Below are 14,248 nucleotides of genomic sequence, written 5' to 3'. Positions count from 1 at the left end.
CTTTTGCCTTAGCCTCTGGAGTGCTGGGATGATAGGCAGCCATCATGCCCACCTTGGGTGCCACCCTTTGAGAGACCACTGTCACAACATCGCGAAGGATCTCCCTGTAGCCAGTCTCTAGCCACCAGCCTTGGGAGCTTGCAGCTTTTAGGTCTCATCCATTCTTCAATGGAGTGTTGGCTGCAGATGCTCACCTGGGAAGTAGAAACGCATCTGCCAACAGTTCTGAGAAGGCAATAGGACTCCTGTCTTGGGAACGTGAACTCTAGCATCCAGCTATCAGGGCTTAAAATCCCTTCCTCCCTGGCTATGTGAATTTGGATGAATCATGTGTCTCACAGTCTAGATTTCCTCACAGTCTAGATTTCCTCACCTGTGGAATGGGAACCAGTAACTTTCTCCTCAAGGGACTTTTTGAGGACCAGCAGGCTTGGAATAAAGGGGGGCACGCACAGAAACTTTTTTTTTGAGCACTGTGGATAAGTTTACAGGTTCTAGGCTCTAACAGACTAACTTTAAAGCCTGTCTTTGTGACTTCCCACCTGTGCAGTCTTGGGAGACGGTTACTTATCTCAAAACACTACCTACAGAGATGCATACCTGTCTCTTGGCGTTTGATAAGGGTTGTCAAGTTAGTGCATAGGAAGTGCTCCGAATCCCTCATACAGGCACCCAGTGTAGCTGCTCCCCAAAGCTCGTGCTAGATCACCCTGACACTCCCTCATGCAGGCACCCAGTGTAGCTGCTCCCCAAAGCTCGTGCTAGATCACCCTGACACTGGTTGAGGTGGCTCCCTGTCCCATCCTGACAAAGATGCCCAGCCCCACCAGCAATGTGCCTTTCATCATACAATCTCCCTGGGTCTTAGCCTTGGCCTCTAATAACGCAACTCCTGGTTCTATTAGGTATTTAAGCCGCCATTTCTCTTTATTGAGCTGTACCAGGCTGGAGGTCTCCTGAGATATGACGTGTGGTTTTTTTGGTTGCTGTTTATTTTTGTTTTTGTTTGCTTTTGATAGTGTTTCACCACGTAACCCTGGTTGGCCTAGAACTTAGTATGTAGACCAGACTGGCCTCGAACTCATAGAGATCCATCTGTCTCTGCCTCCAGAGTGCTAGAATTGAAGGCATGCGCCACCACATCCAGCTCCTGAGGTCTTTGCCACAAAATTCACTGCCAGTCTACAACTTCTCTCATCCTCTTGGTGACAGTGGTCTACGCCTCAAGGCAGGGCCTGTCGTTTATCTCCAGGGAGTTCTGCCATTGAGTCTTCATGTAGTCTTTTTTCTTCTTGTTCACTGTTGGTGGACCGCCTAGGCCTGTTGTCACAGTTCCATCTCAGAAAGTGGGTATATTGTCCCTGTCCCCTTCCTCTGTGTCTTCCTTCCTGGGGTCTGTAGAGATGAAGTGCCTATGAAGGAGGCTGGGACCCCTGGTCAGCAGTAAATCTTTGGAGACTGCTTATTATGCTGCCTAGCATGCCTCATGCCATCAGAGCCTGAGATGGGCAGGTCCTTCCCTACAGCTGTGTCTGTTTTGCTGGAGAACATGGCTGATATCAGTGCCTGATGGACTCATCATGTGGCCTTGGATCCCCCTCCTCAGTTCACCTTCACCAACTGCATACAAGCACCGGTTTCTTTACGCCTTTAGGCCTTAGTGTTCTCCATGGCGGCGGCCACAGTCTCTGGACTCAGGCTTGGCCCATCCTCACCTCACCTCTTTCGTTCCTAACAAATGTTTAAGGCCTCCAAGAAGGCTCTGCTTCTCCACTCTCACCCTGTCTTCTGCCCTGCTTTTCCATCTGGCCAACTTCTACTCATACTCACCTCTCAGCAACCATGTCTTCCTCCAGGAAGCCTTCCTTGATCCCCACAGCCCTCCTCACTGCCCTGGGTGTGGTGCCCATTGCGTTGTTCTCAAGTCGCCATAGCGATAAGCACAGCAGAGGCACAGAGCGCGTTGCACTTGCTCTCTGCTGGACTCTGCCTCCGGCACGGTTTGTGCTTTGCTCATCATAGACAATGAGTCAACATTTGTCAATCAAATGCGTGTGTCCATGACTATGATCGTGTGGACAGAGGCCACCTGGGCAGAGGCTACCTAACAGCCTTGTCATTCAGTTCAGCACCTTTTCTGTTTCATCCATGAGGATTTTATGAACCTGCATTCATCTCTGAAGTCAAGGTACTCATGAGGCCTCTGCTATTCTCCCAGCACACAGGTGGATCTTGTCTTTACCAAGACCTTTCCCATCTAGTCTACTGGGTTACACTGGAGTGGCTGGGGGCAGTGAGCCCTTTCTTTGCAAGCCCAGGATTAGACATTCCATTCTTTGTCTACTTTGTATCATGAAAGCTATCCTCTTGAGAGAGACGCAGCTGTCTGCTTCCGGAAGAGACTGAGGATGCATCATGAGCAACCCCCCCCCCAGCTTTTCCAACCTCACCCCTCTCCTTTTCACTGGTTGCTCAGCATCGTTGATGTTCTCTCGGAGACTGGTGTAAGGATACGAACTTGTGCCATCTGGTCCTTAATGGGCTGGTTACTCAGGATGGCTGTCAGGCAGAGCGGTGGCTGAACCGCTTGCACCTCTGCCAGTCATACATCGGCTATCCCTTCTTCTTCTTTTCGCCACCTGTCTGGATCCTGCTGGCATGCGGAGACAGCAGATTGACATGACAGCTGAGGTGTAACATGGAGGTCTGTGCATCCCCATTGGGTGCTTGAAGTGTATGTATGCATGTACATATGCTATATACTTCCCAGAGATGTCCCAAGGGGGGGTGCTTCTGTAGAGCTATATTACCAAGTTAGGGCTTGGTAGCTGCTCTTTGTCAAAGCCCAATGAGTAATAGCAGTCTTCCCTTTGGGTCTCTGGGTAAACTGAGGACTTTGGTGATGGTCTCACTTCCTGGTGTCTGGATGACGTGTCCATCACTGTGGTATAACTGAGAGTGTTATAAAATCATGAAGCAGCCCTCCCCATGCCCTTACAGACATAACATAGGAGGACAGCCCCCTACTGTAATCCAGGCACTACCATTTTCTCATGTCTTTCTGTAGGGAAACAGGTGACACTTCATAAGCAGCAAGAGCCTGTTGCTGACAAGGACGTTTTTCCTCCAGTTTAATAGAGGTGACAGCGTCTATTTTACTTGTCTCGTAACATCAAATCAATAAATAAAATATGGGGGAATCTCTCAGGTTAAACTGAATTACAGCTGGTCCCTGGGGAGTGAGGCTTGGGGGAGCCTCCAACAGGAAGATTGAGTCCCTGACTTCTTATAAGAGAAGTAGAGCCTGGGTCTTTCTCGTGAATCCAGAAAGTTCTTCTTTCATGTCGGAGGAGACCAGGTCATAGTGTTGGATCTTGTCGGAGTCCATGGAAGCATGAGCACCAGTAGGGGCATGGCCAGTGTTGGGACCACATAGGTATCTCTCTCATTTGACATGGGACACTGGGAACACTGTTCTATGCTTCTTGGTGAGCTATGGGGAAAAATGAGACTAAAGCATGAACTTCTGGTCCTGACCTCTTACACACACACACACACACACACACACACACACACACACACACACACCACTTTGAAGCTTTAACTTCATAGTTTATTTATTAGTAGAGACAGGATCTTACTTTGTTGCCCAGGCTAGCCTTGGACTCCTGAGTTCAAGTGGTCCCCTAGCATCAACTACCCGAGTAGCTCTGGCTGCTAGCACAAGCCGCTCTGCTTGACTAGACAAGCAGTCTTTAGAGATCTACACAGACTAGAATTTTCCAGTGTGGAAAAAACACCTCTGAAATACCTTTCCACACAGAGAGAATACAGATTGGATCTGTATGTGCTTATAGAAGTTCCTAGATAATAGCCCGGCTGGGCTCACTCAGGGGGGGGGGAGGGGCGGGAGAGTTGCACGGAGTGGCTGCCACCGTGTTCAGCACCATGGAGAGCAGCCAATTTCTGGGTTAGACCATGAGGCTCTGTGTTGCTCAATGGCTCTTCTTTCTAGTCCTGGTGTGGCTAAGGTCACACTGAACAGGTGTTCAGCCTTCAAGTGCAGGTCCCCGTGGGCTCTGGTAGTCACTTACAGGGCAGCAGTCTCTAAGAAGACCACGACTGGTGAGAAAACATAGGGAATTTTGTTAGAGTCAAGTAACACATGGTTACGGAAGCTGAACCCTCTGGGTAGAATTTCTCCCTTTTTCCCTTCCACATGAACTGTCCTTAAATCTTCGGTGCCATGTACGGCTTGTCTGCTAGGGAGCGGTAGCAGATGACAAAATGCATGAGCATCCGGCTGTCAGATAACACACCTGATAACCACGAGTCTCTGCTTGGCCCGCCGGCGTCATCTTTCACATTGCATTTGGTAAGTGGGCTTCTGTAATGTAGTTTTAGTCTGCTAAATGTGATTTCTTAAACGTGTTTTCTGTGTTATTGTTTCCTGAGCTGTGGAGCCCTGTGCACCTGTAATAGAGCCTTATTTTCCGCTAATAAATAAAATTACTATTCATTCAGGTGATGGGAAACCAGTGTGTCACAGATTTGTGGTGTTCCCTCAAAGAGCCCCAGCTCCAGGTGCGTCATCACCTGGATGTGTCAGAGAGGCCTGGTGACGGGGGTGGGTGTGACAGAGGCATCTCTTAGATAGGAAGATCCAACCATGAGAAAGGGTCACTTGTCACAGAGGATGGGGGAGCTTTTGTCCATCACCAGGGCACTGAGAATTGGCTGGGAGCACTTGCATCAAAACCCAGAGGCAGAGACAGCCATACACGTCAGGACAACAGAGGAAAGGTGGCCCCAGAAGCCAACAGCAGATAGAAAGACCTAGAATGTGCACTGGGAGAGTGGGGTGTGGCAACTGCAATTAGAGGTGCTTTAGGGGCCCTAGCTCAAGAAATGCCAGCGTCAAGGCATTGGGGACTTTTTTGTTGCTTCCCTTAAGAAAGAAAAAAAAAAGCTGCTTTGGAAATGTGGCTATTTTTATGCTGTTTGTAATTTTGTGTTTATTTCCTGTCTTTTTCACATGGATTCTAGGCTGACTCATTGACTCACCAAACATTAGCGGAGCGCCCACTCTATGTCGCAAAGTGCGCAGGACAGGGAACTGCAGGGGTGGGGTGTAGCTGTGTCCTGAGCTAGGGAGCATCTGAGGGCTCTTTCTGTAGATCCAGGTAGTGATAACACCGTGGTCCCTCACACTGAGATGTGTACAGCCTTCATAATAGCCCTGTGCTTGGAGCTTCTGCGTTTCCTGTATCCTGGGGAGAAGTAAGGAAGCTCCGAGATGCGCAGAGCCGAGCTGCACACCACACAGAAGACACGGGCGAGGAAGCCCATCTTTTCCAGACACTCTGCTTCTGCCCTCCTGGCTTCCCTTACCTCTTCCAGTTAATTTTCTCAGTTTGTTTTCTCCCAGGAACTATCACACCCCATGTTACCCTCCAGGGTTCATTTTGGTGCTGCCTTTAGACAGAATTCCTTCTAACTTTTCAAATTGTGAAACAATTAAGATTGTGTGTGTGTGGCCGGGCGTTGGTGGCGCACGCCTTTAATCCCAGCACTTGGGAGGCAGAGGCAGGCGGATCTCTGTGAGTTCGAGGCCAGTCTGGTCTACAGAGCGAGTTCCAGGACAGCCTCCAAAACAATACAGAGAAACCCTGTCTCGAAAAAAAAAGATTGTGTGTGTGTGTGTGTGTGTGTGTGTGTGAGAGAGAGAGAGAGAGAGAGAGAGAGAGAGAGAGAGAGAGAGAGAGAGAGAGAGAACTCAAGCATGTGCCCAAGCTAACCCATGCAAGAGTGCTTGGATGTTTTCTTCAATTATTTCTCCACCTTTGTTTTTGAGATAGTGTCCCTCATTGAACCTGGAATGTGCCATTTTGGCTAGACTGGCTGGCTAGCAAGACTCTGGGGTCTGCTCGTCTCCACCCTCCAGCATGGAGTTACAGATGTTTACAGCCATGTCTGGCTTTTCCATACGTGATGGGCATCTGGACTTGGGTCTTCAAGCTTGTGCAATAAACACTTTGCCTACCGAGTCATTCATTCTCCCATCCTCCAACATCCACCGTTTGAGGGTCTGAGGGATGTGTGTGATTCTCCTTTATTTCTAGCTGATCCACCGTTTGAGGGTCTGAGGGATGTGTGTGATTCTCCTTTATTTCTAGCTGATCCACCGTTTGAGGGTCTGAGGGATGTGTGTGATTCTCCTTTATTTCTAGCTGATCCACCGTTTGAGGGTCTGAGGGATGTATGTGATTCTCCTTTATTTCTAGCTGACCCAGACTCTTCCTGCTGCAGGATAGAGCTTCCTGGTCCAAGGCCTGGCCTCTCCTTAAGGCATAGAGACCTGTAGCTCAAGACTTATTCATTTCCAGGGCTTTTCTTTCTGGTGCTACAGCAAAGACGCTCTCAGACAATTAAATTGAAACAGCTACACACTTTCCCTCGCAGGGGTTTGGACAGATTTATAATATTTTCTTTTTTAAAAAATTGGGCCCTTTTTCATGGAGACAGTGATTTATAGAATAATCAATTTCTTTATCTACCTAATACATTGGAGTGATCCGTCAGTTCAGGCATCAATCTCCCTGGGGTTGGGGAGGGCCGATGGCCTAACAGCCTGGCTCATCAGGCGAAGGGCAGGTTTCCCCGTGAGCTGTTTTGCTGCTGAGACTGGACAGAGAGCCTTGTGAGGAAGGCCTAAGCCTCCTGTAAACTCCTCGTCCAGCTAACAGGTAGTGCTTTCGTCTATCAATATCTGCCACCCCAGGGGAATGGGTGCAGTGCACGCTGTCCCCATTACACAGATTTGGAGACCGAGTATCTTAGGAAAGGGATGACTCAGCTGGTAAAGCACTTGCCTGGCAAGCATGAGGCCCTGAGCAGGATTCTCAGACCCCATATAAAAATGCGAGGCATAGTGGTACACACCGGCAGTCCCAGTGCTGAAGAAGTGGAGACAGGAGAGTCACTGAGCCCACCGGCCAGCCAGCCTATTCTACTTATGGAGTTCCAGGACAGTGAGAGACCCTGGAGATAAACTGTCTCAGAGGAGGTAGATGACCTTCCTAAGGATGACCCCTGAAGTCGCCATTCTCTGACGTCCCATGCACATGTGTCTGTCCTTCTGCGCCTGCACACACATATGTGGATGTGCACCCGCACACATATGCATACATCCATGAACACACATGCTACACACACACACACACACACAGAGAGAGAGAGAGAGACAGAGACAGAGAGAGACAGAGACAGAGAGAGACAGAGACAGAGAGAGAGAGATGTAAAGGACAAGAACTTGAAGACATGAAGGCAAGAGCGACTGTCTATAAATTGCAGGCTGGTAAGATGGTTCAGCCAGCAAGAGCATTTGTTACCAACTCAACCTGAGTTCAGTCCTCAGAACCCACATGGTGGTTGGAGAGAACTGACTTCCACAGATCGTCTTCTGACCTCCACGTGTGCATCCCCCTTCCAATATATAAATAAAAATGTAATTAAAAAGTCTCAGGTCTGTAGCAAGCGGGAGGCAAGCCTGGCCTGAGAGGTCCCTGCAGGACTGAGACCAGTGAGTGCTGGCCAGTACCAGCCATTTTATCTTTCGTGCTATTTGAAGACTCAGTAAATTGTCTCATGGGGGTAGTGGGCTTCCTGTAATGGAGACACACACAGCTTGGCTGCTGACGTCACAGAGGAGCCCGGGAGTCTCTCCCTGTGAAATTCTTAGTCTGCCCAGCTGTATGCCTAAGGCTGCTAAGGACATCCAGGTTTTCTGAGTTCCTGAAAAGGCCAAGGCTATTCCAGCTCCAGCTTCTGCAAACCCCATGGAGGCCAAACCCAAGGCGGTATTTGCTGAGAACACTCAGAGCTCAGACTCTATTGCCTCCACAGCTTACCCTGTGGTGATGCTGCAGGCCAGTGAGGAAACTGGTTGTTGCAGCCTCCTGGGCGTCACAGCAAGTACACCGTAGACCTCAGCTTGCTTGGTTCCCGTCTCTGATGTAGGGAGCTTCCTTCTGCAGGAGCAGAGACTGGCGTCTGGAGCAGAGGTCAGGTAGCAAACCATCAGTCAGAGCTTCATCCGCAGGGTGGTGACTCACCACAGGTAGCTTTACCACAAGCTCATTGTGGGTCGGTCTTATGCCAGATGCCAAGGTCAGTGAGACAGGCAGGGTCCTTGCCCTTAGAAAGCTCACAGTCTGGCAGGAGAGGCAGATATCAAAGCATGTTCCAGGAGGAAAGTTCGGGATTAAGAAAATGCCATGAGACTCTAAGCAGCAAGAAAGGACAGTTAGGTGAAGGGGGAGGGGAGGAGTGAGGGAAGAGTTCTCAGTCAGCAGACAGAATGTGCTCAAATGCCCAAGGGGCCGGCAGCGGTGTAAGCTGGGCTGTGAGAGACTACCAGCTCTGTAGGCAAACACAATCAAATACTAGCAGTTTCACATTGCAAACTCTTTGAAAACCTCAAGGAAGTCCAAGAGTGAGCAATAGTTGTATGGACAAGTGGTCCAAGTGACCCTCCTGAATGATGTCTGAGTGACAGTGATGGACAAGTGGTCCAGGTGACCCTCCTGAAGGATGTCTGAGTGACAGTGATGGACAAGTGGTCCGGGTCACCCTCCTGAAGGTCTGAGTGACAGTGATGAGGCTGGGTAGATCCCAAGGACACTGGAGAGCTAGTTACTAAGGACTTTGTGAAGGAGAGGAACAGAACCAAACCCACACCTCCAAGAAGTCATCCTGGTGGCTGTGGGACATGACTTTAGTGGAAGCTGGAGGCCCATTGGATGCTGTTTCAGATGTCTAGGTGAGAAAGGAAATGCCAGTTGAGGGTTGTTTTAGAGAGCTAGCATCCTGATTCACTGTTTTGAGTTCTCCCCATAGACCTGACTTTCCCTTTGCCCTGGGCATAAGCAGTGGATGCAGGCTAGGTATGTATGAGGGGCCTGGACCTCTTGAGAACTCTATGTCCATGTCTCTTTAAAACATTGTGCTGCATGGATGTCTTCAGGTACAGCTAGGCCTGCAACCCCATTCACAACTCGTTACCCTGAACTGAAAATCTAAGTTCTGTCCCCTGCTGCCTAAGGAGCAACTGCTGCTCAGATGGCAGACGACCCATCTCACAGCCTTCTCTGGTGATCAGGCAGGGCCTGATACGTCTGGCCACCAGCCAGACCTGCAGTGAGTCCTAGGGTCTCCCAATGACCTGGCAGGAAGGTCTGAAAAAAGAAAGCGACAGGGCCATTGTCCAGCTGAGCTCTTACCATCTTCTTTGGGTCTGGAGCTTGGGGTGGACTGAGGAGCGCTTCTGTGTGTTGAGCATGGAGTGATCTTACTTCTCTTTAGCCAATGAAGTGGAGGAGGGGGAGCACAGTCCACAGGGCAAGTGTAGGGCAGTGCCTACGATGCTGGGGCAGGAGCATCCATGAGATCTCGCTGGGCTAGGCTTTCTTCCCTTCCACGTTTAATTTCCCACCCACTCTGTGAAGACAGTGCCACTTGATGAATCCAGACAACCGTGACCCATTGACAACAGCCACCCGTGGACAGGAGTGACCCATTGACAACAGCCACCCGTGGACAGGAGTGACCCATTGACAACAGCAACCCATTGCGGACTTAGCACATGCTAAGAGTGTTCCAGGAAGTATGTCATGTATGCAGTACCTTGAAGAGCAGGATGCAGATCTGCACCTGAGGAGCATGAGGACTGACTGACTGACTGACTGACTGACTTATCAGGCTAATGCATACAGAGAGGGTGCATTTCATTCAGCCTGTGTGGCATTGTTTACCTTATCACCAATGGGGCAGAAGCTTGGTTACTTTAGAGGCAAAACACTTTTACTTATTTCTTTATTTAAATGTTGTTTTTAACTTGTAATGAGAAATTGTGGTTGTTTATATTACATAGGGGGAGACACAGTGCAACATTCTGATACATTGTCGCTGTTGTTATGTCCAATAACTAGATGTGGAGGCCCACTGTCCTTCTATACCCTGCTTTTCAGGGGTGCTTGGTGTGCCTGTGTGCGTGCGTGTGCCCTACTGGCGCGGGCTTCCATCCCTCCTGCTCATCCCTTTCTCCTGGTCCAGCCTAGCCCCCTTAGCAGGTGTCTCTGGACTCACAGGGCTCTTCACCCTGGCAGTGGTCCCAGTTACAAGGGATGACCCTGGGTGGGCAGATGTTGCAGGATCCTCAACCTTCTGGATTTCACTGCAGTCGCCTCACCCCTCAGCCACAGGTTACTAAGCTCTCCCAAGAACCACTTCACTTCTGATGGGAGCAGCGTGGCTGCTGCGCAGCGGTTCCAGCTCTGGTTCTGTTTGGATGCCCCACTTGCAGTGCCGTTCTCTCCTGCCTCCCGCTGAACCTCTTCCTCCTCATCTTCCTCTTCCTTCATGCCTAGCAGAAGCCCTGCCTGCTCTGGGAAGCCCTTGGAGATGTGCATATCCCCTCCAGCTCCTTAGCCTGTCTGGAGACTTCCCCTAGCTAGTTTAAGAACACTCCTGGCTACAGAAATTCTCTCCTGTCCCGTTGGTCTTGCCGGACGTCCTGGGTCTCGGGACTCCAAGGCTTGTGAGCCTCTTGTGCTTGCCTCAGGCTGTTTCCTTTTAGGCTTTATCAAAAAAGATACTTTTTATTTTTTATTTTTTACGAGACAGGGTTTCTCTGTATTGTTTAGGAGGCTATCGGTCCAGCCCGGCCTCGAACTCACAGAGATCCGCCTGCCTCTGCCTCCCAAGTGCTGGGATTAAAGGCTCGCGCCACCACCACACGGCTAAAAGATACTTTTTAATTAAAACAAAGCAACACACCCAACATTTGGCGGTCATGCAAGTGATTCTCCACTTGGACCTAATGCTTTATTTGTGCCCTTGCCTTTGATTCCATTTCAAGTTGCACTGAGATTTTTCTTTTGAGTCAGCTGACATCCAGACATTGGGACTTGTCCACACAGTTTGGATGTCCACCTTCTTTCTCCCTATTCTCCAGCACCACAGTCCCCACCCTGCTGTCTCTTCATCCTTTGTGACAGGCTGTCCCCTGCCCTGCTTCCAGCTGGCTTTTAGTCAGGTTCAGACCTGTGTTGTTACTTCCAGAAGGAAGCAAAGGACAAGGTGGGACTGTTCTTCCTACTTTCCCTCTCTGACCTCATCTGCTTCCACTTGGCTGACCCTTGACCTCCCATGTGGGCAGGGACCTCTCTGAGGTGGGAGGAATTTGGTCTCAGTATGTTGTCATTTTCACAGCTATGGAGCCCCCAGAATTTTCCAGTCTTTTGTAACCCTCACGGTCTCCTCAGGTGAGTGGGATTGTCCCTGTTCCGCTCCAGGTAAGGAATAGGAGCCTCAGACGAAGAAAGCCAGTGAGTGAGATGCCCAGGCTGGGTGTCCCCGTGACATGATTCCTGGTCTGCCCGGCTGCAGTGTAGCCCCTTGGCTTGTTCCCAGTGGCTGCTTCAGCCAGGTTCCCAGTGAGTGATTAGCAAGTACTGGTAAGTCAGGTTGAGTGGCAGTCACAGGTGAGACGGACCCCATAGGCCCCGCCCCCTCCCTGAGGTAGGGAGCAAGCAGGGCGTGTGTCTGATGTTCCCGGTTCTACCTCCCTTCATTGGGAAGTGCTGTGCCTTCTGGGGCGGTGGTTCCTTACGTTAAGCGAACACGTGCTGGGTGGAGATATGCTGAGAGTCCCCCAGCACTACCATGTCTTTGAGGCAGGAGGACATGGTGCAGGTGTCAGGCTCAGCAGGAGCATTTTAACAACCTCTGTCCTTGCTCACTCTCCTCAGTCCTCGAGGTGGCCGCAGGCTCACCACTCTAAGACGGTCTCAGCCACTAATTGGGCCCAGATAATAGGCTGTGCACGCGCCCTTTCCCGTCCTTCTGCACTGTAGGGTAGTTTTGCAAAGCCCAGCCTTCTGCTTGGGCCAGAGTTGGGGAGAACTGTGGCTAGCAGGCAGATGGTCCCCTGTTCCAGGCGGGCACAGGCAGGCTGCTGGGGACCTCACACCACCCAGTGGATTCTCTACGACAGGGGTCGGGACTGCCTGTTGTCAAAGGTGCTCTGTGGACATTGTCAGAAGGTGGCTGCTGGAAAGACTCTCAACAAAGGATCTCCGGCTCTCCGCGTGCAAGCGTCTGTGAATGCTGCGCAGTCCTGCATGATAGCATCCCGCTGGCCCCTTGGAGCAGGTGGCATGGGAAGCTTCAGATGAGCGTGGGCAGTGTTTTCTTTGCCCAGCTCCAGTGTTCTGTGCAAGTGGATTAAGTTCTGGATGGAATAGGGCTTCTCGCTTTCTTGGCATTCAGGGTTGGTTTTGCTTTTCTGCCTGCTGGGATACGTGTTGGATGTGCAGATTATCCCCCATATCCAAACTTGGGGATCCTGAGCCTCCAACTGTTCAGTCTGGGATTCTAGACATCTGGTCTTGCTGGCCTGGAAACAAGTCCCACCATGGGGATAGAGTGTCCTTGACTGATGGTATTGTCATGTCCGAGATGTGGAGTAAGTATCCTGGTCCTGACGCCACCTATGTCCCTGGGTTTGTGCTGTGACCCCAAAACCTGCAATGGGAAGGGAGAAGCTCTGGACTCCAGGGAAGTGACAGTGGCCTAAGAGATCATAGTGGGGACTCAGCTTCTGGGAAAATCTGTCTTAGTGACCTTCATAGTTCCCACTGTCTGGGAGTCATGCTGGAGTCACTTACCCACCCAAGAGGCAGCTAATCTGTATGCCTCCACCTCCCAGGTGCCTTCCCTGGGGCCTCGCCCTTCCTGGTGCAGCTGCAGCCACCGTGACAGGAGACACCAACCCCTTTCCTTGGGTCCCTCTGGGGTTTGAGAGGAAAGGAGCCCAGGTAGGAGTGACCCCTGGGGTTTCTACTGTAGTACATTGTCCCCAGGGAACTAGACATTTCCTTTGTCTTTCACCCATGGTAATAGAACTACCTACCCTTCTTGGTCCAACCCAGGCTCCAGACCAGCACTCACACTGAGCAAACAAACAGAAGAACCGCTCTGGAACCAGCCGTGTCTACTGGAGCCGCCCATGTCTGCCCAACATTCATTGCACTGTCAGTGTGTCAGCACATTCCAGTGTGTCCCCCAGGCTTGCACATGAGGAACCCGAGGTCCTGGGAGATCAAGCTAACCCAGATAAAGCTGTGTCTGGAGAGCATCTGTGTGGGCACCGCCCTTTCAGTTTCAGTGTCACTCTGGGAACACACAGCCAGTCTCGTCTGAAAACGCACAAAAATCTCCAGATGTCTAAGTGTCAGGTGTGGGCGGGGCACTTGGTAAACAGTGCTCGGCGAGTGTAACCAGTCTTCTGCTCTGGCCTTGGCCATGGGGAGTGAGGAAGGGACAGCATATTTTCTCCCACCCACTCATCTTCCCAGCCTCATGGGCTCTAGGTTTGCTGTTGTGACCTTGTTCAGGAAACGTCTTGATATTTGTTGCCAGGTAGACAAAAACATCTGGAAGATTGACCCATCTTTCTCCTTCGTCCAAATGTTTTGGTGTCATGAAGATAAAGCCACAAAGATGTAACTGCCAGCGCCCAGTTCCCAGAAGGCCATAAAACACGGGTGATCCTGCAGGGCCTCGAATGCCACAATCCAGCAAAGTGCTCCTTGTATTCAACACATGGTGATTTTTTACAAAATCGCTGAACTAGCCATGTTCTCTGTATTGATCAATAAATTACTTTGATGAAAACTCAATAGGCGAAGGCCCCTGGCACTCATTCCCTCACCAAGGAAGGGCCTGTGCGCTTTTCCATCTCAGAAACCTTGCAGCTGTTTCCAGACCCATATTTTCTCTTCTGGGTGCCACTCCCAGGGGCTGCTGTTTGGATCGGTACCTGCTCAGACAGGACTCTGATGGTTTGGAAGTCACAAGCAAGGACTCTTCTGACCTAGGGCATGGAGGCTTGATGAGGTGACAGTTGATGCACCTGTCAGGTCCCCAAAGAACTGGGTTTTCTTTTTTTAAGTTCTTGGACACTGGGTGCTATGTACTGTCACTCCTGTGTCTAGGCATTGTGAGACCCATGTCCTGCTGCAATCAGCAGGTACCATGTCACTGGAAGAGCCAGGAGTCAGAATGGACCCATGGCTGTCTCTAAAGTCACCTACATATTCATTCATTCATTCATTCATTAGTGTTACATCTTTTGAGTCCCTTATCCTTGCTGGAACTTTCTATGCATCTTGCTGAATTTGGTACT

At 50.4% G+C, this 14,248-nt stretch overlaps 1 protein-coding gene and 1 long non-coding RNA gene across 3 annotated transcripts in view; both read left to right on the top strand.

Moving 5' to 3' along the window:
- Window positions 1-14,248, top strand: part of Grik3 (glutamate ionotropic receptor kainate type subunit 3) — a 218,565-nt gene that overhangs the window by 8,554 nt on the left and 195,763 nt on the right. The gene's annotated exons all lie outside the window — the stretch shown is intronic.
- Window positions 5,737-13,742, top strand: LOC121143935. The gene is made up of 2 exons (XR_005881250.1): window positions 5,737-12,878; window positions 12,993-13,742. It is a non-coding gene; the product is annotated as an uncharacterized LOC121143935 (long non-coding RNA).

The sequence above is a fragment of the Mesocricetus auratus genome, unplaced genomic scaffold (genome assembly GCF_017639785.1).
Source record: "Mesocricetus auratus isolate SY011 unplaced genomic scaffold, BCM_Maur_2.0 Super-Scaffold_100014, whole genome shotgun sequence".
Taxonomy (NCBI): domain Eukaryota; kingdom Metazoa; phylum Chordata; class Mammalia; order Rodentia; family Cricetidae; genus Mesocricetus; species Mesocricetus auratus.
The sequence above is the reverse complement of the archived record's forward strand: the minus strand, read 5'-3'. Positions and strand labels throughout refer to the sequence as shown.